A 22,709-nucleotide genomic window follows, 5' to 3' on the forward strand; every position below is an offset into this window, starting at 1 on the left:
TCAACAGTTTACGTGCAGCAGAGATGTTTTGCATGTGGAACGTAACTCCAAAATGACTGTCTGACTTCAATAGCATTTGCATCGGCAATGGAAATGGCTGAGTGGCAGAGTTTAGATGGACGTAAGATATTGCGCAGATGCCCTCATAGATTGCATCGGCGCTGAACGAATGCACATGCAATGCTTTCATGCTCTCGTTTCGGCACTGCAGTGCGTATTTTGCAACATCTCACAATGCAACATGGATCTTCGTGTCCTTCAGCTGTTCATCACAGAAGGAGCTGAAAATGTGTTGCTGGAAAAGCGCAGCAGGTCAGGCAGCATCCAGGGAATAGGAGAATCTACGTTTCGGGCATAAGCCCTTCTTCAGGAATGAGGAGATGACCTGGGGGGTGCAGTGAGAGAGGGACTCACTGAAATCTTTGTAGAGGGAGGAAGAGAGCTTCTTCAAGGAAGGCATCCTTGTGAGAGGATTCGCAGTAGGTTGAAATCTTTGAGGAGAAAGTGAGGTCTGCAGATGCTGGAGATCAGAGCTGAAAATGTGTTGCTGGAAAAGCGCAGCAGGTCAGGCAGCATCCAGGGAACAGGAGAATCGACGTTTCGGGCATAAGCCCTTCTTCAGGAATGAGGCTTTTTTCATAAGCCCTTCTTCAGGATCATTCCTGAAGAAGGGCTTATGCCCGAAACGTCGATTCTCCTGTTCCCTGGATGCTGCCTGACCTGCTGCGCTTTTCCAGCAACATATTTTCAGCTCTGATGTCCAGCATCTGCAGACCTCACTTTCCCATCACAGAAGGAACCTTGATGTGGTAACAAAACACTCCTTCCTAAGTCTGCCCAGTGCAGAATGGGTTACGGAAGTTAGTTGAAAAACTGCTCAAGTGCAGGGATATTGCTTGTATAAAGGGGGCACCCAGATTTGAACTGGGGACCTCTTGATCTGCAGTCAAATGCTCTACCACTGAGCTACACCCCCAAGAGGAAGCTGCGGTGCATGTTTAAGCTTTCCGCATTGTACAGTGACAATTCTCAAAAACAACTCTCTTGTCTGTGCCTTTCAACAGTTTACGTGCAGCAGAGATGTTTTGTATGTGGAATGTAACTCCAAATTGACCGTCTGACTTCAATAGCATTTGCATCGGCAATGGATATGGCTGAGTTGCAGAGTTTAGATGGACGTAAGATATTGCGCAGATGCCCTCACTGTTTGCATCGGCGCAGACCGAATGCACATGCAATGCTTTCAAACTCTCGTTTTGGCACTGCAGTGCGTATTTTGCAACATCTCACGATTCAACATGGATCTTCGTGTCCTTCAGCTGTTCATTACAGAAGGAACCTTGCTGTGGTAACAAAACGCCCCGTCCTAAATCTGCCCTGTGCAGAATGGGTAACGGAAGTTACTTGAAAACTGCTCAAGTGCAGGGAAATTGCTTGTATAAAGGGGGCACCCAGATTTGAACTGGGGACCTCTTGATCTGCAGTCAAATGCTCTACCACTGAGCTACACCCCCATGAGAACGCTGCGCTGCATGTTTAAGTTTTCATCATGATACAGTGACAATTGTCGAAAGCAACTCTCTTGTCTGCACCTTTCAACAGTTTACGTGCAGCAGAGATGTTTTGCATGTGGAACGTAACTCCAAAATGACTGTCTGACTTCAATAGCATTTGCATCGGCAATGGAAATGGCTGAGTGGCAGAGTTTAGATGGACGTAAGATATTGCGCAGATGCCCTCACTGTTTGCATCGGCGCAGACCGAATGCACATGCAATGCTTTCAAACTCTCGTTTTGGCACTGCAGTGCATGTTTTGCAACATCTCACGATGCAACACAGATCTTCGTGTCCTTCAGCTGTTCATCACAGAAGGAACCTTGCTGTGGTAACAAAATACCCCTTCCTAAATCTGCCCAGTGTAGAATGGGTAACGGAAGTTCGTTGAAAAACTGCTCAAGTGCAGGGATATTGCTTGTATAAAGGGGGCACCCAGATTTGAACTGGGGACCTCTTGATCTGCAGTCAAATGCTCTACCACTGAGCTACACCCCCACCCGCTATGCTGCGTTGCATGTTTACACTTTCCGCATAATACAGTGACAATTGTCTAAAACAACTCTCTTATCTGCGCCTTTCAACAGTTTACGTGCAGCAGAGATGTTTTGCATGTGGAACGTAACTCCAAAATGACTGTCTGACTTCAATAGCATTTGCATCGGCAATGGAAATGGCTGAGTGGCAGAGTTTAGATGGACGTAAGATATTGCGCAGATGCCCTCATAGATTGCATCGGCGCTGAACGAATGCACATGCAATGCTTTCATGCTCTCGTTTCGGCACTGCAGTGCGTATTTTGCAACATCTCACAATGCAACATGGATCTTCGTGTCCTTCAGCTGTTCATCACAGAAGGAGCTGAAAATGTGTTGCTGGAAAAGCGCAGCAGGTCAGGCAGCATCCAGGGAATAGGAGAATCTACGTTTCGGGCATAAGCCCTTCTTCAGGAATGAGGAGATGACCTGGGGGGTGCAGTGAGAGAGGGACTCACTGAAATCTTTGTAGAGGGAGGAAGAGAGCTTCTTCAAGGAAGGCATCCTTGTGAGAGGATTCGCAGTAGGTTGAAATCTTTGAGGAGAAAGTGAGGTCTGCAGATGCTGGAGATCAGAGCTGAAAATGTGTTGCTGGAAAAGCGCAGCAGGTCAGGCAGCATCCAGGGAACAGGAGAATCGACGTTTCGGGCATAAGCCCTTCTTCAGGAATGAGGCTTCTTTCATAAGCCCTTCTTCAGGATCATTCCTGAAGAAGGGCTTATGCCCGAAACGTCGATTCTCCTGTTCCCTGGATGCTGCCTGACCTGCTGCGCTTTTCCAGCAACATATTTTCAGCTCTGATGTCCAGCATCTGCAGACCTCACTTTCCCATCACAGAAGGAACCTTGCTGTGGTAACAAAACACTCCTTCCTAAGTCTGCCCAGTGCAGAATGGGTTACGGAAGTTAGTTGAAAAACTGCTCAAGTGCAGGGATATTGCTTGTATAAAGGGGGCACCCAGATTTGAACTGGGGACCTCTTGATCTGCAGTCAAATGCTCTACCACTGAGCTACACCCCCAAGAGGAAGCTGCGGTGCATGTTTAAGCTTTCCGCATTGTACAGTGACAATTCTCAAAAACAACTCTCTTGTCTGTGCCTTTCAACAGTTTACGTGCAGCAGAGATGTTTTGTATGTGGAATGTAACTCCAAATTGACCGTCTGACTTCAATAGCATTTGCATCGGCAATGGATATGGCTGAGTTGCAGAGTTTAGATGGACGTAAGATATTGCGCAGATGCCCTCACAGGTTGCATCGGCGCTGACCGAATGCACATGCAATGCTTTCAAGCTCTCGTTTCGGCACTGCAGTGCGTATTTTGCAACATCTCACGATGCAACATGGATCTTCGTGTCCTTCAGCTGTTCATCACAGAAGGAACCTTGCTGTGGTAACAAAACGCCCCGTCCTAAATCTGCCCTGTGCAGAATGGGTAACGGAAGTTACTTGAAAACTGCTCAAGTGCAGGGAAATTGCTTGTATAAAGGGGACACCCAGATTTGAACTGGGGACCTCTTGATCTGCAGTCAAATGCTCTACCACTGAGCTACACCCCCATGAGAACGCTGCACTGCATGTTTAAGTTTTCATCATGATACAGTGACAATTGTCGAAAGCAACTCTCTTGTCTGTGCCTTTCAACAGTTTACGTGCAGCAGAGATGTTTTGTATGTGGAATGTAACTCCAAATTGACCGTCTGACTTCAATAGCATTTGCATCGGCAATGGATATGGCTGAGTTGCAGAGTTTAGATGGACGTAAGATATTGCGCAGATGCCCTCACAGGTTGCATCGGCGCTGACCGAATGCACATGCAATGCTTTCAAGCTCTCGTTTCGGCACTGCAGTGCATGTTTTGCAACATCTCACGATGCAACACAGATCTTCGTGTCCTTCAGCTGTTCATCACAGAAGGAACCTTGCTGTGGTAACAAAATACCCCTTCCGAAGTCTGCCCTGTGCAGAATGGGCTACGGAAGCAACTTGAAAAACTGATCAAGTGCAGGGAAGTTGCTTGTATAAAGGGGGCACCCAGATTTGAACTGGGGACCTCTTGATCTGCAGTCAAATGCTCTACCACTGAGCTACACCCCCACCCGCTATGCTGCGTTGCATGTTTACACTTTCCGCATAATACAGTGACAATTGTCTAAAACAACTCTCTTATCTGCGCCTTTCAACAGTTTACGTGCAGCAGAGATGTTTTGCATGTGGAACGTAACTCCAAAATGACTGTCTGACTTCAATAGCATTTGCATCGGCAATGGAAATGGCTGAGTGGCAGAGTTTAGATGGACGTAAGATATTGCGCAGATGCCCTCATAGATTGCATCGGCGCTGAACGAATGCACATGCAATGCTTTCATGCTCTCGTTTCGGCACTGCAGTGCGTATTTTGCAACATCTCACAATGCAACATGGATCTTCGTGTCCTTCAGCTGTTCATCACAGAAGGAGCTGAAAATGTGTTGCTGGAAAAGCGCAGCAGGTCAGGCAGCATCCAGGGAATAGGAGAATCTACGTTTCGGGCATAAGCCCTTCTTCAGGAATGAGGAGATGACCTGGGGGGTGCAGTGAGAGAGGGACTCACTGAAATCTTTGTAGAGGGAGGAAGAGAGCTTCTTCAAGGAAGGCATCCTTGTGAGAGGATTCGCAGTAGGTTGAAATCTTTGAGGAGAAAGTGAGGTCTGCAGATGCTGGAGATCAGAGCTGAAAATGTGTTGCTGGAAAAGCGCAGCAGGTCAGGCAGCATCCAGGGAACAGGAGAATCGACGTTTCGGGCATAAGCCCTTCTTCAGGAATGAGGCTTTTTTCATAAGCCCTTCTTCAGGATCATTCCTGAAGAAGGGCTTATGCCCGAAACGTCGATTCTCCTGTTCCCTGGATGCTGCCTGACCTGTTGCGCTTTTCCAGCAACATATTTTCAGCTCTGATGTCCAGCATCTGCAGACCTCACTTTCCCATCACAGAAGGAACCTTGCTGTGGTAACAAAACACTCCTTCCTAAGTCTGCCCAGTACAGAATGGGTTACGGAAGTTAGTTGAAAAACTGCTCAAGTGCAGGGATATTGCTTGTATAAAGGGGGCACCCAGATTTGAACTGGGGACCTCTTGATCTGCAGTCAAATGCTCTACCACTGAGCTACACCCCCAAGAGGAAGCTGCGGTGTATGTTTAAGCTTTCCGCATTGTACAGTGACAATTCTCAAAAACAACTCTCTTGTCTGTGCCTTTCAACAGTTTACGTGCAGCAGAGATGTTTTGTATGTGGAATGTAACTCCAAATTGACCGTCTGACTTCAATAGCATTTGCATCGGCAATGGATATGGCTGAGTTGCAGAGTTTAGATGGACGTAAGATATTGCGCAGATGCCCTCACTGTTTGCATCGGCGCAGACCGAATGCACATGCAATGCTTTCAAACTCTCGTTTTGGCACTGCAGTGCGTATTTTGCAACATCTCACGATGCAACATGGATCTTCGTGTCCTTCAGCTGTTCATCACAGAAGGAACCTTGCTGTGGTAACAAAACGCCACGTCCTAAATCTGCCCTGTGCAGAATGGGTAACGGAAGTTACTTGAAAACTGCTCAAGTGCAGGGAAATTGCTTGTATAAAGGGGGCACCCAGATTTGAACTGGGGACCTCATGATCTGCAGTCAAATGCTCTACCACTGAGCTACACCCCCACCCGCTATGCTGCGTTGCATGTTTACACTTTCCGCATAATACAGTGACAATTGTCTAAAACAACTCTCTTATCTGCGCCTTTCAACAGTTTACGTGCAGCAGAGATGTTTTGCATGTGGAACGTAACTCCAAAATGACTGTCTGACTTCAATAGCATTTGCATCGGCAATGGAAATGGCTGAGTGGCAGAGTTTAGATGGACGTAAGATATTGCGCAGATGCCCTCACTGTTTGCATCGGCGCAGACCGAATGCACATGCAATGCTTTCAAACTCTCGTTTTGGCACTGCAGTGCATGTTTTGCAACATCTCACGATGCAACACAGATCTTCGTGTCCTTCAGCTGTTCATCACAGAAGGAACCTTGCTGTGGTAACAAAATACCCCTTCCGAAGTCTGCCCTGTGCAGAATGGGCTACGGAAGCAACTTGAAAAACTGATCAAGTGCAGGGAAGTTGCTTGTATAAAGGGGGCACCCAGATTTGAACTGGGGACCTCTTGATCTGCAGTCAAATGCTCTACCACTGAGCTACACCCCCACCCGCTATGCTGCGTTGCATGTTTACACTTTCCGCATAATACAGTGACAATTGTCTAAAACAACTCTCTTATCTGCGCCTTTCAACAGTTTACGTGCAGCAGAGATGTTTTGCATGTGGAACGTAACTCCAAAATGACTGTCTGACTTCAATAGCATTTGCATCGGCAATGGAAATGGCTGAGTGGCAGAGTTTAGATGGACGTAAGATATTGCGCAGATGCCCTCATAGATTGCATCGGCGCTGAACGAATGCACATGCAATGCTTTCATGCTCTCGTTTCGGCACTGCAGTGCGTATTTTGCAACATCTCACAATGCAACATGGATCTTCGTGTCCTTCAGCTGTTCATCACAGAAGGAGCTGAAAATGTGTTGCTGGAAAAGCGCAGCAGGTCAGGCAGCATCCAGGGAATAGGAGAATCTACGTTTCGGGCATAAGCCCTTCTTCAGGAATGAGGAGATGACCTGGGGGGTGCAGTGAGAGAGGGACTCACTGAAATCTTTGTAGAGGGAGGAAGAGAGCTTCTTCAAGGAAGGCATCCTTGTGAGAGGATTCGCAGTAGGTTGAAATCTTTGAGGAGAAAGTGAGGTCTGCAGATGCTGGAGATCAGAGCTGAAAATGTGTTGCTGGAAAAGCGCAGCAGGTCAGGCAGCATCCAGGGAACAGGAGAATCGACGTTTCGGGCATAAGCCCTTCTTCAGGAATGAGGCTTTTTTCATAAGCCCTTCTTCAGGATCATTCCTGAAGAAGGGCTTATGCCCGAAACGTCGATTCTCCTGTTCCCTGGATGCTGCCTGACCTGCTGCGCTTTTCCAGCAACATATTTTCAGCTCTGATGTCCAGCATCTGCAGACCTCACTTTCCCATCACAGAAGGAACCTTGCTGTGGTCACAAAACACTCCTTCCTAAGTCTGCCCAGTGCAGAATGGGTTACGGAAGTTAGTTGAAAAACTGCTCAAGTGCAGGGATATTGCTTGTATAAAGGGGGCACCCAGATTTGAACTGGGGACCTCTTGATCTGCAGTCAAATGCTCTACCACTGAGCTACACCCCCAAGAGGAAGCTGCGGTGCATGTTTAAGCTTTCCGCATTGTACAGTGACAATTCTCAAAAACAACTCTCTTGTCTGTGCCTTTCAACAGTTTACGTGCAGCAGAGATGTTTTGTATGTGGAATGTAACTCCAAATTGACCGTCTGACTTCAATAGCATTTGCATCGGCAATGGATATGGCTGAGTTGCAGAGTTTAGATGGACGTAAGATATTGCGCAGATGCCCTCACTGTTTGCATCGGCGCAGACCGAATGCACATGCAATGCTTTCAAATTCTCGTTTTGGCACTGCAGTGCGTATTTTGCAACATCTCACGATTCAACATGGATCTTCGTGTCCTTCAGCTGTTCATCACAGAAGGAACCTTGCTGTGGTAACAAAACGCCCCGTCCTAAATCTGCCCTGTGCAGAATGGGTAACGGAAGTTACTTGAAAACTGCTCAAGTGCAGGGAAATTGCTTGTATAAAGGGGGCACCCAGATTTGAACTGGGGACCTCTTGATCTGCAGTCAAATGCTCTACCACTGAGCTACACCCCCACCCGCTATGCTGCGTTGCATGTTTACACTTTCCGCATAATACAGTGACAATTGTCTAAAACAACTCTCTTATCTGCGCCTTTCAACAGTTTACGTGCAGCAGAGATGTTTTGCATGTGGAACGTAACTCCAAAATGACTGTCTGACTTCAATAGCATTTGCATCGGCAATGGAAATGGCTGAGTGGCAGAGTTTAGATGGACGTAAGATATTGCGCAGATGCCCTCATAGATTGCATCGGCGCTGAACGAATGCACATGCAATGCTTTCATGCTCTCGTTTCGGCACTGCAGTGCGTATTTTGCAACATCTCACAATGCAACATGGATCTTCGTGTCCTTCAGCTGTTCATCACAGAAGGAGCTGAAAATGTGTTGCTGGAAAAGCGCAGCAGGTCAGGCAGCATCCAGGGAATAGGAGAATCTACGTTTCGGGCATAAGCCCTTCTTCAGGAATGAGGAGATGACCTGGGGGGTGCAGTGAGAGAGGGACTCACTGAAATCTTTGTAGAGGGAGGAAGAGAGCTTCTTCAAGGAAGGCATCCTTGTGAGAGGATTCGCAGTAGGTTGAAATCTTTGAGGAGAAAGTGAGGTCTGCAGATGCTGGAGATCAGAGCTGAAAATGTGTTGCTGGAAAAGCGCAGCAGGTCAGGCAGCATCCAGGGAACAGGAGAATCGACGTTTCGGGCATAAGCCCTTCTTCAGGAATGAGGCTTTTTTCATAAGCCCTTCTTCAGGATCATTCCTGAAGCTGCGGTGCATTGTACAGTGACAATTCTCAAAAACAACTCTCTTGTCTGTGCCTTTCAACAGTTTACGTGCAGCAGAGATGTTTTCTATGTGGAATGTAACTCCAAATTGACCGTCTGACTTCAATAGCATTTGCATCGGCAATGGATATGGCTGAGTTGCAGAGTTTAGATGGACGTAAGATATTGCGCAGATGCCCTCACTGTTTGCATCGGCGCAGACCGAATGCACATGCAATGCTTTCAAACTCTCGTTTCGGCACTGCAGTGCGTATTTTGCAACATCTCACGATGCAACATGGATCTTCGTGTCCTTCAGCTGTTCATCACAGAAGGAACCTTGCTGTGGTAACAAAACGCCACGTCCTAAATCTGCCCTGTGCAGAATGGGTTACGGAAGTTACTTGAAAACTGCTCAAGTGCAGGGAAATTGCTTGTATAAAGGGGGCACCCAGATTTGAACTGGGGACCTCTTGATCTGCAGTCAAATGCTCTACCACTGAGCTACACCCCCATGAGAACGCTGCGCTGCATGTTTAAGTTTTCATCATGATACAGTGACAATTGTCGAAAGCAACTCTCTTGTCTGCACCTTTCAACAGTTTACGTGCAGCAGAGATGTTTTGCATGTGGAACGTAACTCCAAAATGACTGTCTGACTTCAATAGCATTTGCATCGGCAATGGAAATGGCTGAGTGGCAGAGTTTAGATGGACCTAAGATATTGCGCAGATGCCCTCACTGTTTGCATCGGCGCAGACCGAATGCACATGCAATGCTTTCAAACTCTCGTTTTGGCACTGCAGTGCATGTTTTGCAACATCTCACGATGCAACACAGATCTTCGTGTCCTTCAGCTGTTCATCACAGAAGGAACCTTGCTGTGGTAATAAAATACCCCTTCCTAAATCTGCCCAGTGTAGAATGGGTAACGGAAGTTCGTTGAAAAACTGCTCAAGTGCAGGGATATTGCTTGTATAAAGGGGGCACCCAGATTTGAACTGGGGACCTCTTGATCTGCAGTCAAATGCTCTACCACTGAGCTACACCCCCACCCGCTATGCTGCGTTGCATGTTTACACTTTCCGCATAATACAGTGACAATTGTCTAAAACAACTCTCTTATCTGCGCCTTTCAACAGTTTACGTGCAGCAGAGATGTTTTGCATGTGGAACGTAACTCCAAAATGACTGTCTGACTTCAATAGCATTTGCATCGGCAATGGAAATGGCTGAGTGGCAGAGTTTAGATGGACGTAAGATATTGCGCAGATGCCCTCATAGATTGCATCGGCGCTGAACGAATGCACATGCAATGCTTTCATGCTCTCGTTTCGGCACTGCAGTGCGTATTTTGCAACATCTCACAATGCAACATGGATCTTCGTGTCCTTCAGCTGTTCATCACAGAAGGAGCTGAAAATGTGTTGCTGGAAAAGCGCAGCAGGTCAGGCAGCATCCAGGGAATAGGAGAATCTACGTTTCGGGCATAAGCCCTTCTTCAGGAATGAGGAGATGACCTGGGGGGTGCAGTGAGAGAGGGACTCACTGAAATCTTTGTAGAGGGAGGAAGAGAGCTTCTTCAAGGAAGGCATCCTTGTGAGAGGATTCGCAGTAGGTTGAAATCTTTGAGGAGAAAGTGAGGTCTGCAGATGCTGGAGATCAGAGCTGAAAATGTGTTGCTGGAAAAGCGCAGCAGGTCAGGCAGCATCCAGGGAACAGGAGAATCGACGTTTCGGGCATAAGCCCTTCTTCAGGAATGAGGCTTTTTTCATAAGCCCTTCTTCAGGATCATTCCTGAAGAAGGGCTTATGCCCGAAACGTCGATTCTCCTGTTCCCTGGATGCTGCCTGACCTGTTGCGCTTTTCCAGCAACATATTTTCAGCTCTGATGTCCAGCATCTGCAGACCTCACTTTCCCATCACAGAAGGAACCTTGCTGTGGTAACAAAACACTCCTTCCTAAGTCTGCCCAGTGCAGAATGGGTTACGGAAGTTAGTTGAAAAACTGCTCAAGTGCAGGGATATTGCTTGTATAAAGGGGGCACCCAGATTTGAACTGGGGACCTCTTGATCTGCAGTCAAATGCTCTACCACTGAGCTACACCCCCAAGAGGAAGCTGCGGTGTATGTTTAAGCTTTCCGCATTGTACAGTGACAATTCTCAAAAACAACTCTCTTGTCTGTGCCTTTCAACAGTTTACGTGCAGCAGAGATGTTTTGTATGTGGAATGTAACTCCAAATTGACCGTCTGACTTCAATAGCATTTGCATCGGCAATGGATATGGCTGAGTTGCAGAGTTTAGATGGACGTAAGATATTGCGCAGATGCCCTCACTGTTTGCATCGGCGCAGACCGAATGCACATGCAATGCTTTCAAACTCTCGTTTTGGCACTGCAGTGCGTATTTTGCAACATCTCACGATGCAACATGGATCTTCGTGTCCTTCAGCTGTTCATCACAGAAGGAACCTTGCTGTGGTAACAAAACGCCACGTCCTAAATCTGCCCTGTGCAGAATGGGTAACGGAAGTTACTTGAAAACTGCTCAAGTGCAGGGAAATTGCTTGTATAAAGGGGGCACCCAGATTTGAACTGGGGACCTCATGATCTGCAGTCAAATGCTCTACCACTGAGCTACACCCCCACCCGCTATGCTGCGTTGCATGTTTACACTTTCCGCATAATACAGTGACAATTGTCTAAAACAACTCTCTTATCTGCGCCTTTCAACAGTTTACGTGCAGCAGAGATGTTTTGCATGTGGAACGTAACTCCAAAATGACTGTCTGACTTCAATAGCATTTGCATCGGCAATGGAAATGGCTGAGTGGCAGAGTTTAGATGGACGTAAGATATTGCGCAGATGCCCTCACTGTTTGCATCGGCGCAGACCGAATGCACATGCAATGCTTTCAAACTCTCGTTTTGGCACTGCAGTGCATGTTTTGCAACATCTCACGATGCAACACAGATCTTCGTGTCCTTCAGCTGTTCATCACAGAAGGAACCTTGCTGTGGTAACAAAATACCCCTTCCGAAGTCTGCCCTGTGCAGAATGGGCTACGGAAGCAACTTGAAAAACTGATCAAGTGCAGGGAAGTTGCTTGTATAAAGGGGGCACCCAGATTTGAACTGGGGACCTCTTGATCTGCAGTCAAATGCTCTACCACTGAGCTACACCCCCACCCGCTATGCTGCGTTGCATGTTTACACTTTCCGCATAATACAGTGACAATTGTCTAAAACAACTCTCTTATCTGCGCCTTTCAACAGTTTACGTGCAGCAGAGATGTTTTGCATGTGGAACGTAACTCCAAAATGACTGTCTGACTTCAATAGCATTTGCATCGGCAATGGAAATGGCTGAGTGGCAGAGTTTAGATGGACGTAAGATATTGCGCAGATGCCCTCATAGATTGCATCGGCGCTGAACGAATGCACATGCAATGCTTTCATGCTCTCGTTTCGGCACTGCAGTGCGTATTTTGCAACATCTCACAATGCAACATGGATCTTCGTGTCCTTCAGCTGTTCATCACAGAAGGAGCTGAAAATGTGTTGCTGGAAAAGCGCAGCAGGTCAGGCAGCATCCAGGGAATAGGAGAATCTACGTTTCGGGCATAAGCCCTTCTTCAGGAATGAGGAGATGACCTGGGGGGTGCAGTGAGAGAGGGACTCACTGAAATCTTTGTAGAGGGAGGAAGAGAGCTTCTTCAAGGAAGGCATCCTTGTGAGAGGATTCGCAGTAGGTTGAAATCTTTGAGGAGAAAGTGAGGTCTGCAGATGCTGGAGATCAGAGCTGAAAATGTGTTGCTGGAAAAGCGCAGCAGGTCAGGCAGCATCCAGGGAACAGGAGAATCGACGTTTCGGGCATAAGCCCTTCTTCAGGAATGAGGCTTTTTTCATAAGCCCTTCTTCAGGATCATTCCTGAAGCTGCGGTGCATTGTACAGTGACAATTCTCAAAAACAACTCCCTTGTCTGTGCCTTTCAACAGTTTACGTGCAGCAGAGATGTTTTCTATGTGGAATGTAACTCCAAATTGACCGTCTGACTTCAATAGCATTTGCATCGGCAATGGATATGGCTGAGTTGCAGAGTTTAGATGGACGTAAGATATTGCGCAGATGCCCTCACTGTTTGCATCGGCGCAGACCGAATGCACATGCAATGCTTTCAAACTCTCGTTTCGGCACTGCAGTGCGTATTTTGCAACATCTCACGATGCAACATGGATCTTCGTGTCCTTCAGCTGTTCATCACAGAAGGAACCTTGCTGTGGTAACAAAACGCCACGTCCTAAATCTGCCCTGTGCAGAATGGGTTACGGAAGTTACTTGAAAACTGCTCAAGTGCAGGGAAATTGCTTGTATAAAGGGGGCACCCAGATTTGAACTGGGGACCTCTTGATCTGCAGTCAAATGCTCTACCACTGAGCTACCCCCCCATGAGAACGCTGCGCTGCATGTTTAAGTTTTCATCATGATACAGTGACAATTGTCGAAAGCAACTCTCTTGTCTGCACCTTTCAACAGTTTACGTGCAGCAGAGATGTTTTGCATGTGGAACGTAACTCCAAAATGACTGTCTGACTTCAATAGCATTTGCATCGGCAATGGAAATGGCTGAGTGGCAGAGTTTAGATGGACCTAAGATATTGCGCAGATGCCCTCACTGTTTGCATCGGCGCAGACCGAATGCACATGCAATGCTTTCAAACTCTCGTTTTGGCACTGCAGTGCATGTTTTGCAACATCTCACGATGCAACACAGATCTTCGTGTCCTTCAGCTGTTCATCACAGAAGGAACCTTGCTGTGGTAATAAAATACCCCTTCCTAAATCTGCCCAGTGTAGAATGGGTAACGGAAGTTCGTTGAAAAACTGCTCAAGTGCAGGGATATTGCTTGTATAAAGGGGGCACCCAGATTTGAACTGGGGACCTCTTGATCTGCAGTCAAATGCTCTACCACTGAGCTACACCCCCACCCGCTATGCTGCGTTGCATGTTTACACTTTCCGCATAATACAGTGACAATTTTCTAAAACAACTCTCTTATCTGCGCCTTTCAACAGTTTACGTGCAGCAGAGATGTTTTGCATGTGGAACGTAACTCCAAAATGACTGTCTGACTTCAATAGCATTTGCATCGGCAATGGAAATGGCTGAGTGGCAGAGTTTAGATGGACGTAAGATATTGCGCAGATGCCCTCATAGATTGCATCGGCGCTGAACGAATGCACATGCAATGCTTTCATGCTCTCGTTTCGGCACTGCAGTGCGTATTTTGCAACATCTCACAATGCAACATGGATCTTCGTGTCCTTCAGCTGTTCATCACAGAAGGAGCTGAAAATGTGTTGCTGGAAAAGCGCAGCAGGTCAGGCAGCATCCAGGGAATAGGAGAATCTACGTTTCGGGCATAAGCCCTTCTTCAGGAATGAGGAGATGACCTGGGGGGTGCAGTGAGAGAGGGACTCACTGAAATCTTTGTAGAGGGAGGAAGAGAGCTTCTTCAAGGAAGGCATCCTTGTGAGAGGATTCGCAGTAGGTTGAAATCTTTGAGGAGAAAGTGAGGTCTGCAGATGCTGGAGATCAGAGCTGAAAATGTGTTGCTGGAAAAGCGCAGCAGGTCAGGCAGCATCCAGGGAACAGGAGAATCGACGTTTCGGGCATAAGCCCTTCTTCAGGAATGAGGCTTTTTTCATAAGCCCTTCTTCAGGATCATTCCTGAAGAAGGGCTTATGCCCGAAACGTCGATTCTCCTGTTCCCTGGATGCTGCCTGACCTGTTGCGCTTTTCCAGCAACATATTTTCAGCTCTGATGTCCAGCATCTGCAGACCTCACTTTCCCATCACAGAAGGAACCTTGCTGTGGTAACAAAACACTCCTTCCTAAGTCTGCCCAGTGCAGAATGGGTTACGGAAGTTAGTTGAAAAACTGCTCAAGTGCAGGGATATTGCTTGTATAAAGGGGGCACCCAGATTTGAACTGGGGACCTCTTGATCTGCAGTCAAATGCTCTACCACTGAGCTACACCCCCAAGAGGAAGCTGCGGTGTATGTTTAAGCTTTCCGCATTGTACAGTGACAATTCTCAAAAACAACTCTCTTGTCTGTGCCTTTCAACAGTTTACGTGCAGCAGAGATGTTTTGTATGTGGAATGTAACTCCAAATTGACCGTCTGACTTCAATAGCATTTGCATCGGCAATGGATATGGCTGAGTTGCAGAGTTTAGATGGACGTAAGATATTGCGCAGATGCCCTCACTGTTTGCATCGGCGCAGACCGAATGCACATGCAATGCTTTCAAACTCTCGTTTTGGCACTGCAGTGCGTATTTTGCAACATCTCACGATGCAACATGGATCTTCGTGTCCTTCAGCTGTTCATCACAGAAGGAACCTTGCTGTGGTAACAAAACGCCACGTCCTAAATCTGCCCTGTGCAGAATGGGTAACGGAAGTTACTTGAAAACTGCTCAAGTGCAGGGAAATTGCTTGTATAAAGGGGGCACCCAGATTTGAACTGGGGACCTCATGATCTGCAGTCAAATGCTCTACCACTGAGCTACACCCCCACCCGCTATGCTGCGTTGCATGTTTACACTTTCCGCATAATACAGTGACAATTGTCTAAAACAACTCTCTTATCTGCGCCTTTCAACAGTTTACGTGCAGCAGAGATGTTTTGCATGTGGAACGTAACTCCAAAATGACTGTCTGACTTCAATAGCATTTGCATCGGCAATGGAAATGGCTGAGTGGCAGAGTTTAGATGGACGTAAGATATTGCGCAGATGCCCTCACTGTTTGCATCGGCGCAGACCGAATGCACATGCAATGCTTTCAAACTCTCGTTTTGGCACTGCAGTGCATGTTTTGCAACATCTCACGATGCAACACAGATCTTCGTGTCCTTCAGCTGTTCATCACAGAAGGAACCTTGCTGTGGTAACAAAATACCCCTTCCGAAGTCTGCCCTGTGCAGAATGGGCTACGGAAGCAACTTGAAAAACTGATCAAGTGCAGGGAAGTTGCTTGTATAAAGGGGGCACCCAGATTTGAACTGGGGACCTCTTGATCTGCAGTCAAATGCTCTACCACTGAGCTACACCCCCACCCGCTATGCTGCGTTGCATGTTTACACTTTCCGCATAATACAGTGACAATTGTCTAAAACAACTCTCTTATCTGCGCCTTTCAACAGTTTACGTGCAGCAGAGATGTTTTGCATGTGGAACGTAACTCCAAAATGACTGTCTGACTTCAATAGCATTTGCATCGGCAATGGAAATGGCTGAGTGGCAGAGTTTAGATGGACGTAAGATATTGCGCAGATGCCCTCATAGATTGCATCGGCGCTGAACGAATGCACATGCAATGCTTTCATGCTCTCGTTTCGGCACTGCAGTGCGTATTTTGCAACATCTCACAATGCAACATGGATCTTCGTGTCCTTCAGCTGTTCATCACAGAAGGAGCTGAAAATGTGTTGCTGGAAAAGCGCAGCAGGTCAGGCAGCATCCAGGGAATAGGAGAATCTACGTTTCGGGCATAAGCCCTTCTTCAGGAATGAGGAGATGACCTGGGGGGTGCAGTGAGAGAGGGACTCACTGAAATCTTTGTAGAGGGAGGAAGAGAGCTTCTTCAAGGAAGGCATCCTTGTGAGAGGATTCGCAGTAGGTTGAAATCTTTGAGGAGAAAGTGAAGTCTGCAGATGCTGGAGATCAGAGCTGAAAATGTGTTGCTGGAAAAGCGCAGCAGGTCAGGCAGCATCCAGGGAACAGGAGAATCGACGTTTCGGGCATAAGCCCTTCTTCAGGAATGAGGCTTTTTTCATAAGCCCTTCTTCAGGATCATTCCTGAAGAAGGGCTTATGCCCGAAACGTCGATTCTCCTGTTCCCTGGATGCTGCCTGACCTGCTGCGCTTTTCCAGCAACATATTTTCAGCTCTGATGTCCAGCATCTGCAGACCTCACTTTCCCATCACAGAAGGAACCTTGCTGTGGTCACAAAACACTCCTTCCTAAGTCTGCCCAGTGCAGAATGGGTTACGGAAGTTAGTTGAAAAACTGCTCAAGTGCAGGGATATTGCTTGTATAAAGGGGGCACCCAGATTTGAACTGGGGACCTCTTGATCTGCAGTCAAATGCTCTACCACTGAGCTACACCCCCAAGAGGAAGCTGCGGTGCATGTTTAAGCTTTCCGCATTGTACAGTGACAATTCTCAAAAACAACTCTCTTGTCTGTGCCTTTCAACAGTTTACGTGCAGCAGAGATGTTTTGTATGTGGAATGTAACTCCAAATTGACCGTCTGACTTCAATAGCATTTGCATCGGCAATGGATATGGCTGAGTTGCAGAGTTTAGATGGACGTAAGATATTGCGCAGATGCCCTCACTGTTTGCATCGGCGCAGACCGAATGCACATGCAATGCTTTCAAATTCTCGTTTTGGCACTGCAGTGCGTATTTTGCAACATCTCACGATTCAACATGGATCTTCGTGTCCTTCAGCTGTTCATCACAGAAGGAACCTTGCTGTGGTAACAAAACGCCCCGTCCTAAATCTGCCCTGTGCAGAATGGGTAACGGAAGTTACTTGAAAACTGCTCAAGTGCAGGGAAATTGCTTGTATAAAGGGGGCACCCAGATTTGAACTGGGGACCTCTTGATCTGCAGTCAAATGCTCTACCACTGAGCTACACCCCCACCCGCTATGCTGCGTTGCATGTTTACACTTTCCGCATAATACAGTGACAATTGTCTAAAACAACTCTCTTATCTGCGCCTTTCAACAGTTTACGTGCAGCAGAGATGTTTTGCATGTGGAACGTAACTCCAAAATGACTGTCTGACTTCAATAGCATTTGCATCGGCAATGGAAATGGCTGAGTGGCAGAGTTTAGATGGACGTAAGATATTGCGCAGATGCCCTCATAGATTGCATCGGCGCTGAACGAATGCACATGCAATGCTTTCATGCTCTCGTTTCGGCACTGCAGTGCGTATTTTGCAACATCTCACAATGCAACATGGATCTTCGTGTCCTTCAGCTGTTCATCACAGAAGGAGCTGAAAATGTGTTGCTGGAAAAGCGCAGCAGGTCAGGCAGCATCCAGGGAATAGGAGAATCTACGTTTCGGGCATAAGCCCTTCTTCAGGAATGAGGAGATGACCTGGGGGGTGCAGTGAGAGAGGGACTCACTGAAATCTTTGTAGAGGGAGGAAGAGAGCTTCTTCAAGGAAGGCATCCTTGTGAGAGGATTCGCAGTAGGTTGAAATCTTTGAGGAGAAAGTGAGGTCTGCAGATGCTGGAGATCAGAGCTGAAAATGTGTTGCTGGAAAAGCGCAGCAGGTCAGGCAGCATCCAGGGAACAGGAGAATCGACGTTTCGGGCATAAGCCCTTCTTCAGGAATGAGGCTTTTTTCATAAGCCCTTCTTCAGGATCATTCCTGAAGCTGCGGTGCATTGTACAGTGACAATTCTCAAAAACAACTCTCTTGTCTGTGCCTTTCAACAGTTTACGTGCAGCAGAGATGTTTTCTATGTGGAATGTAACTCCAAATTGACCGTCTGACTTCAATAGCATTTGCATCGGCAATGGATATGGCTGAGTTGCAGAGTTTAGATGGACGTAAGATATTGCGCAGATGCCCTCACTGTTTGCATCGGCGCAGACCGAATGCACATGCAATGCTTTCAAACTCTCGTTTCGGCACTGCAGTGCGTATTTTGCAACATCTCACGATGCAACATGGATCTTCGTGTCCTTCAGCTGTTCATCACAGAAGGAACCTTGCTGTGGTAACAAAACGCCACGTCCTAAATCTGCCCTGTGCAGAATGGGTTACGGAAGTTACTTGAAAACTGCTCAAGTGCAGGGAAATTGCTTGTATAAAGGGGGCACCCAGAATTGAACTGGGGACCTCTTGATCTGCAGTCAAATGCTCTACCACTGAGCTACACCCCCATGAGAACGCTGCGCTGCATGTTTAAGTTTTCATCATGATCCAGTGACAATTGTCGAAAGCAACTCTCTTGTCTGCACCTTTCAACAGTTTACGTGCAGCAGAGATGTTTTGCATGTGGAACGTAACTCCAAAATGACTGTCTGACTTCAATAGCATTTGCATCGGCAATGGAAATGGCTGAGTGGCAGAGTTTAGATGGACCTAAGATATTGCGCAGATGCCCTCACTGTTTGCATCGGCGCAGACCGAATGCACATGCAATGCTTTCAAACTCTCGTTTTGGCACTGCAGTGCATGTTTTGCAACATCTCACGATGCAACACAGATCTTCGTGTCCTTCAGCTGTTCATCACAGAAGGAACCTTGCTGTGGTAATAAAATACCCCTTCCTAAATCTGCCCAGTGTAGAATGGGTAACGGAAGTTCGTTGAAAAACTGCTCAAGTGCAGGGATATTGCTTGTATAAAGGGGGCACCCAGATTTGAACTGGGGACCTCTTGATCTGCAGTCAAATGCTCTACCACTGAGCTACACCCCCACCCGCTATGCTGCGTTGCATGTTTACACTTTCCGCATAATACAGTGACAATTTTCTAAAACAACTCTCTTATCTGCGCCTTTCAACAGTTTACGTGCAGCAGAGATGTTTTGCATGTGGAACGTAACTCCAAAATGACTGTCTGACTTCAATAGCATTTGCATCGGCAATGGAAATGGCTGAGTGGCAGAGTTTAGATGGACGTAAGATATTGCGCAGATGCCCTCATAGATTGCATCGGCGCTGAACGAATGCACATGCAATGCTTTCATGCTCTCGTTTCGGCACTGCAGTGCGTATTTTGCAACATCTCACAATGCAACATGGATCTTCGTGTCCTTCAGCTGTTCATCACAGAAGGAGCTGAAAATGTGTTGCTGGAAAAGCGCAGCAGGTCAGGCAGCATCCAGGGAATAGGAGAATCTACGTTTCGGGCATAAGCCCTTCTTCAGGAATGAGGAGATGACCTGGGGGGTGCAGTGAGAGAGGGACTCACTGAAATCTTTGTAGAGGGAGGAAGAGAGCTTCTTCAAGGAAGGCATCCTTGTGAGAGGATTCGCAGTAGGTTGAAATCTTTGAGGAGAAAGTGAGGTCTGCAGATGCTGGAGATCAGAGCTGAAAATGTGTTGCTGGAAAAGCGCAGCAGGTCAGGCAGCACCCAGGGAACAGGAGAATCGACGTTTCGGGCATAAGCCCTTCTTCAGGAATGAGGCTTTTTTCATAAGCCCTTCTTCAGGATCATTCCTGAAGAAGGGCTTATGCCCGAAACGTCGATTCTCCTGTTCCCTGGATGCTGCCTGACCTGCTGCGCTTTTCCAGCAACATATTTTCAGCTCTGATGTCCAGCATCTGCAGACCTCACTTTCCCATCACAGAAGGAACCTTGCTGTGGTAACAAAACACTCCTTCCTAAGTCTGCCCAGTGCAGAATGGGTTACGGAAGTTAGTTGAAAAACTGCTCAAGTGCAGGGATATTGCTTGTATAAAGGGGTTACCCAGATTTGAACTGGGGACCTCTTGATCTGCAGTCAAATGCTCTACCACTGAGCTACACCCCCAAGAGGAAGCTGCGGTGTATGTTTAAGCTTTCCGCATTGTACAGTGACAATTCTCAAAAACAACTCTCTTGTCTGTGCCTTTCAACAGTTTACGTGCAGCAGAGATGTTTTGTATGTGGAATGTAACTCCAAATTGACCGTCTGACTTCAATAGCATTTGCATCGGCAATGGATATGGCTGAGTTGCAGAGTTTAGATGGACGTAAGATATTGCGCAGATGCCCTCACTGTTTGCCTCGGCGCAGACCGAATGCACATGCAATGCTTTCAAACTCTCGTTTTGGCACTGCAGTGCGTATTTTGCAACATCTCACGATGCAACATGGATCTTCGTGTCCTTCAGCTGTTCATCACAGAAGGAACCTTGCTGTGGTAACAAAACGCCACGTCCTAAATCTGCCCTGTGCAGAATGGGTAACGGAAGTTACTTGAAAACTGCTCAAGTGCAGGGAAATTGCTTGTATAAAGGGGGCATCCAGATTTGAACTGGGGACCTCTTGATCTGCAGTCAAATGCTCTACCACTGAGCTACACCCCCATGAGAACGCTGCGCTGCATGTTTAAGTTTTCATCATGATACAGTGACAATTGTCGAAAGCAACTCTCTTGTCTGCACCTTTCAACAGTTTACGTGCAGCAGAGATGTTTTGCATGTGGAACGTAACTCCAAAATGACTGTCTGACTTCAATAGCATTTGCATCGGCAATGGAAATGGCTGAGTGGCAGAGTTTAGATGGACGTAAGATATTGCGCAGATGCCCTCACTGTTTGCATCGGCGCAGACCGAATGCACATGCAATGCTTTCAAACTCTCGTTTTGGCACTGCAGTGCATGTTTTGCAACATCTCACGATGCAACACAGATCTTCGTGTCCTTCAGCTGTTCATCACAGAAGGAACCTTGCTGTGGTAACAAAATACCCCTTCCTAAATCTGCCCAGTGTAGAATGGGTAACGGAAGTTCGTTGAAAAACTGCTCAAGTGCAGGGATATTGCTTGTATAAAGGGGGCACCCAGATTTGAACTGGGGACCTCTTGATCTGCAGTCAAATGCTCTACCACTGAGCTACACCCCCACCCGCTATGCTGCGTTGCATGTTTACACTTTCCGCATAATACAGTGACAATTGTCTAAAACAACTCTCTTATCTGCGCCTTTCAACAGTTTACATGCAGCAGAGATGTTTTGCATGTGGAACGTAACTCCAAAATGACTGTCTGACTTCAATAGCATTTGCATCGGCAATGGAAATGGCTGAGTGGCAGAGTTTAGATGGACGTAAGATATTGCGCAGATGCCCTCATAGATTGCATCGGCGCTGAACGAATGTACATGCAATGCTTTCATGCTCTCGTTTCGGCACTGCAGTGCGTATTTTGCAACATCTCACAATGCAACATGGATCTTCGTGTCCTTCAGCTGTTCATCACAGAAGGAGCTGAAAATGTGTTGCTGGAAAAGCGCAGCAGGTCAGGCAGCATCCAGGGAATAGGAGAATCTACGTTTCGGGCATAAGCCCTTCTTCAGGAATGAGGAGATGACCTGGGGGGTGCAGTGAGAGAGGGACTCACTGAAATCTTTGTAGAGGGAGGAAGAGAGCTTCTTCAAGGAAGGCATCCTTGTGAGAGGATTCGCAGTAGGTTGAAATCTTTGAGGAGAAAGTGAGGTCTGCAGATGCTGGAGATCAGAGCTGAAAATGTGTTGCTGGAAAAGCGCAGCAGGTCAGGCAGCACCCAGGGAACAGGAGAATCGACGTTTCGGGCATAAGCCCTTCTTCAGGAATGAGGCTTTTTTCATAAGCCCTTCTTCAGGATCATTCCTGAAGAAGGGCTTATGCCCGAAACGTCGATTCTCCTGTTCCCTGGATGCTGCCTGACCTGCTGCGCTTTTCCAGCAACATATTTTCAGCTCTGATGTCCAGCATCTGCAGACCTCACTTTCCCATCACAGAAGGAACCTTGCTGTGGTAACAAAACACTCCTTCCTAAGTCTGCCCAGTGCAGAATGGGTTACGGAAGTTAGTTGAAAAACTGCTCAAGTGCAGGGATATTGCTTGTATAAAGGGGGCACCCAGATTTGAACTGGGGACCTCTTGATCTGCAGTCAAATGCTCTACCACTGAGCTACACCCCCAAGAGGAAGCTGCGGTGCATGTTTAAGCTTTCCGCATTGTACAGTGACAATTCTCAAAAACAACTCTCTTGTCTGTGCCTTTCAACAGTTTACGTGCAGCAGAGATGTTTTGTATGTGGAATGTAACTCCAAATTGACCGTCTGACTTCAATAGCATTTGCATCGGCAATGGACATGGCTGAGTTGCAGAGTTTAGATGGACGTAAGATATTGCGCAGATGCCCTCACTGTTTGCATCGGCGCAGACCGAATGCACATGCAATGCTTTCAAACTCTCGTTTTGGCACTGCAGTGCGTATTTTGCAACATCTCACGATGCAACATG

The 22,709-nt window shown here is 47.2% G+C and overlaps 21 non-coding genes across 21 annotated transcripts; all 21 read right to left on the bottom strand.

Moving 5' to 3' along the window:
- Positions 1-904: 904 nt before the first annotated feature.
- trnac-gca (transfer RNA cysteine (anticodon GCA)) lies at positions 905-976 on the bottom strand. The gene has a single exon. It is a non-coding gene; the product is annotated as a tRNA-Cys (tRNA).
- Positions 977-1,442: 466 nt separating this feature from the next.
- trnac-gca (transfer RNA cysteine (anticodon GCA)) lies at positions 1,443-1,514 on the bottom strand. Its single transcript has one exon. It is a non-coding gene; the product is annotated as a tRNA-Cys (tRNA).
- A 467-nt stretch (positions 1,515-1,981) lies between these two features.
- On the bottom strand, positions 1,982-2,053 carry trnac-gca (transfer RNA cysteine (anticodon GCA)). The gene has a single exon. It is a non-coding gene; the product is annotated as a tRNA-Cys (tRNA).
- A 986-nt stretch (positions 2,054-3,039) lies between these two features.
- On the bottom strand, positions 3,040-3,111 carry trnac-gca (transfer RNA cysteine (anticodon GCA)). The gene has a single exon. It is a non-coding gene; the product is annotated as a tRNA-Cys (tRNA).
- A 1,005-nt stretch (positions 3,112-4,116) lies between these two features.
- Positions 4,117-4,188, bottom strand: trnac-gca (transfer RNA cysteine (anticodon GCA)). The gene has a single exon. It is a non-coding gene; the product is annotated as a tRNA-Cys (tRNA).
- A 986-nt stretch (positions 4,189-5,174) lies between these two features.
- Positions 5,175-5,246, bottom strand: trnac-gca (transfer RNA cysteine (anticodon GCA)). The gene has a single exon. It is a non-coding gene; the product is annotated as a tRNA-Cys (tRNA).
- Positions 5,247-6,252: 1,006 nt separating this feature from the next.
- On the bottom strand, positions 6,253-6,324 carry trnac-gca (transfer RNA cysteine (anticodon GCA)). The gene has a single exon. It is a non-coding gene; the product is annotated as a tRNA-Cys (tRNA).
- Positions 6,325-7,310: 986 nt separating this feature from the next.
- Positions 7,311-7,382, bottom strand: trnac-gca (transfer RNA cysteine (anticodon GCA)). Its single transcript has one exon. It is a non-coding gene; the product is annotated as a tRNA-Cys (tRNA).
- A 466-nt stretch (positions 7,383-7,848) lies between these two features.
- trnac-gca (transfer RNA cysteine (anticodon GCA)) lies at positions 7,849-7,920 on the bottom strand. Its single transcript has one exon. It is a non-coding gene; the product is annotated as a tRNA-Cys (tRNA).
- A 1,190-nt stretch (positions 7,921-9,110) lies between these two features.
- On the bottom strand, positions 9,111-9,182 carry trnac-gca (transfer RNA cysteine (anticodon GCA)). The gene has a single exon. It is a non-coding gene; the product is annotated as a tRNA-Cys (tRNA).
- A 467-nt stretch (positions 9,183-9,649) lies between these two features.
- On the bottom strand, positions 9,650-9,721 carry trnac-gca (transfer RNA cysteine (anticodon GCA)). Its single transcript has one exon. It is a non-coding gene; the product is annotated as a tRNA-Cys (tRNA).
- A 986-nt stretch (positions 9,722-10,707) lies between these two features.
- trnac-gca (transfer RNA cysteine (anticodon GCA)) lies at positions 10,708-10,779 on the bottom strand. Its single transcript has one exon. It is a non-coding gene; the product is annotated as a tRNA-Cys (tRNA).
- Positions 10,780-11,785: 1,006 nt separating this feature from the next.
- Positions 11,786-11,857, bottom strand: trnac-gca (transfer RNA cysteine (anticodon GCA)). The gene has a single exon. It is a non-coding gene; the product is annotated as a tRNA-Cys (tRNA).
- Positions 11,858-13,586: 1,729 nt separating this feature from the next.
- Positions 13,587-13,658, bottom strand: trnac-gca (transfer RNA cysteine (anticodon GCA)). The gene has a single exon. It is a non-coding gene; the product is annotated as a tRNA-Cys (tRNA).
- A 986-nt stretch (positions 13,659-14,644) lies between these two features.
- trnac-gca (transfer RNA cysteine (anticodon GCA)) lies at positions 14,645-14,716 on the bottom strand. Its single transcript has one exon. It is a non-coding gene; the product is annotated as a tRNA-Cys (tRNA).
- A 1,006-nt stretch (positions 14,717-15,722) lies between these two features.
- trnac-gca (transfer RNA cysteine (anticodon GCA)) lies at positions 15,723-15,794 on the bottom strand. Its single transcript has one exon. It is a non-coding gene; the product is annotated as a tRNA-Cys (tRNA).
- A 986-nt stretch (positions 15,795-16,780) lies between these two features.
- trnac-gca (transfer RNA cysteine (anticodon GCA)) lies at positions 16,781-16,852 on the bottom strand. Its single transcript has one exon. It is a non-coding gene; the product is annotated as a tRNA-Cys (tRNA).
- Positions 16,853-17,318: 466 nt separating this feature from the next.
- trnac-gca (transfer RNA cysteine (anticodon GCA)) lies at positions 17,319-17,390 on the bottom strand. The gene has a single exon. It is a non-coding gene; the product is annotated as a tRNA-Cys (tRNA).
- Positions 17,391-19,119: 1,729 nt separating this feature from the next.
- trnac-gca (transfer RNA cysteine (anticodon GCA)) lies at positions 19,120-19,191 on the bottom strand. Its single transcript has one exon. It is a non-coding gene; the product is annotated as a tRNA-Cys (tRNA).
- Positions 19,192-21,254: 2,063 nt separating this feature from the next.
- Positions 21,255-21,326, bottom strand: trnac-gca (transfer RNA cysteine (anticodon GCA)). Its single transcript has one exon. It is a non-coding gene; the product is annotated as a tRNA-Cys (tRNA).
- Positions 21,327-22,312: 986 nt separating this feature from the next.
- On the bottom strand, positions 22,313-22,384 carry trnac-gca (transfer RNA cysteine (anticodon GCA)). The gene has a single exon. It is a non-coding gene; the product is annotated as a tRNA-Cys (tRNA).
- Positions 22,385-22,709: the final 325 nt, after the last annotated feature.

This window comes from Chiloscyllium plagiosum, unplaced genomic scaffold (genome assembly GCF_037043375.1).
Source record: "Chiloscyllium plagiosum isolate Xiang-an unplaced genomic scaffold, Cpla_swu_hap1 HiC_scaffold_32, whole genome shotgun sequence".
Taxonomy (NCBI): domain Eukaryota; kingdom Metazoa; phylum Chordata; class Chondrichthyes; order Orectolobiformes; family Hemiscylliidae; genus Chiloscyllium; species Chiloscyllium plagiosum.